We start from the raw sequence: 2,350 nt of genomic DNA on the forward strand, positions 1-2,350 counted from the left end.
CAAATGTCTTATTTGTCCCTTCATTTCATTATAATCTCCTATCTATCCCTCAAATAACTAGCCACTTATCCTGTGTTGTCACTTTCTCATCCTCTAATGTTTTTTTTCCAGGACCAATTGACGAGGCTGATTGGAGCGGGTGAAGCTTGCAATGGACTCTACATCTTTCGTCCCCAACAATCTGTTGCATTCTCCACTCACAAACCTAATAATAAGACCTTATGGCATCAACGTCTAGGTCATCCTTCCAACTTTCTTATTCCCTCTATTTTTCATAGTCCTACTATTTCTCATATTGACATTTGTGCTCGTTCTAAGCACACCCGCTTACCATTTCAAATTAATGCTAATAAAAGTACGATTCATTTTAATCGACTTTATTGTGATATTTGGGGTGGATATTCCACTACTTCTATTTCTGGCGCTCATTATTTTTTGACTATCGTTGATGATTTCTCACGCACAATATGGATTTATTTAATGCGTTTTAAATTAGAAACCTTTAGTCATTTAATGCACTTCTTTGCTCTCGTTAAAACTCAATTCAATTCCACGGTCAAATGTGTTCACACGGACAATGGCCAAGAATTTCTGTCTTGTAATCTCCAAAATTATTTTCAAAACCACGGCATCATTCATGAACGTACCTGTGTTAAAACTCCTCAACAAAATGATATTATCGAGTGTAAACACAGGCACCTTCTGAATGTGGCACAAAGCCTTCGCTTTCAGGCACATTTGCCCCTTAAATTTTGGGGCAAATGCATCCTCACCGCTGCCTACCTCATCAATCGGACCCCTGGCCAGTCTCTCCAAAATAAAAACTCCTTTTCAACTTCTTCTCAACACAACCTACTTACACCCACCTACATGTTTTTGGTTGTCTATGCTATGCCTAGACTCTCACAGCCAATTGAGATAAATTCTCACCCCGAGCATCCCGTTGTGTCTTCATCGGTTATCCTAGCAACCACAAAGCTTACAAATTATATAACCTCGACACTGACACCATTTTCTATTCGCGAGATGTCACTATTTATGAAGACCAATTTCCTTTCCAACATATTGCCACTCCACCTTCCCCCAACTCCATCATTCTTCCTTTACCCATTCCGGAACCTATCTCACCTCCCTCATCACCGACCATAAACCCTGATCCTGCCCCTGAATCTATCCCACCTTCCCGGCCCCATCGCCACATCACTCGACCAGCATACTGTCTTGATTATGTTTGCCCCACCATACCCACGGAGTCCATTGCTTCTTCGACCGCTGCACAGTCCTCAGGTACTTCTCATCCTTTATCTACTTTTTTGTCTTACTCTCGTTTTTCACCTGCTCATTATTCTTTCTTAACTGCCCTTACTGCATCTGTTGAACCTACCTGTTACTCAAAAGCTAAACGCCACTCTCACTGGCGTGAAGCTATGACCTTTGAACTTCGTGCCCTTGAAGAAAACTCCACTTGGACACTTGAACCTCTCCCCAATGGTAAGAAACCCATCGGTTGTAAATGGATTTTCAAGACCAAAATCCGAGCTAATGAACTGTTGAGAACTACAAGGCCTGACTAGTGGCTAAAGGCTACACTCAAGTGGAAGGCATAGACTACCATGAAACATTTGTTACGGTAGCCAAAATGACCACAGTCAGCTGTGTACTCGCCATTGCTGCCACAAAAAATTGGATCATTCACTAAATGGACGTCCACAATGCCTTCCTGCATGGGAAACTTGATGAAGAAGTTTACATGACCCCACCACCTGGATATTATATTAAAGGGGAGACCCGCGTATGCCATATCCGGAAATCCCTCTATGGCCTCAAGCAAGCATCCCGCAATTGGTTTTTCAAACTAACCTCTATTCTTCTTAATGCAGGTTTTGTTCAATCTCAGGTAGACCACTCTCTATTCACCTTGACTACTCCTACTAGTCTTACACTTATTCTTGCATATGTGGACGACATCTTGGTCGCTGGCAATGATCTCTCTCAGGTCACCTTTTTCAAATCTGTTATTTCAACTCACTTCAAAACCAAGGATCTCAGACCTCTCAAATATTTCCTTGGACTTGAAGTTGCTCACTCTCCTTCTGGAATTTTTCTTAATTAACGAAAATATGCCCTGGACATTCTTGCCGATAGTGGTCAACTTGGTTCTCGCCCTGCTTCATTTCCCATGGAACAAAATCTGAAGCTCAACGACACTGATGGTGACCCTCTTCCTGATCCCGCTCCTTATTGACGGTTAGTTGGACGACTCATCAATCTCACCATCACCAGACCCGACATTGTCTTTGCAGTCAATATTCTCAGTCAATTCATGCATGCTCCCTGGATTCCTCACATA

Source organism: Juglans microcarpa x Juglans regia, chromosome 6D (assembly GCF_004785595.1).
Source record: "Juglans microcarpa x Juglans regia isolate MS1-56 chromosome 6D, Jm3101_v1.0, whole genome shotgun sequence".
Taxonomy (NCBI): domain Eukaryota; kingdom Viridiplantae; phylum Streptophyta; class Magnoliopsida; order Fagales; family Juglandaceae; genus Juglans; species Juglans microcarpa x Juglans regia.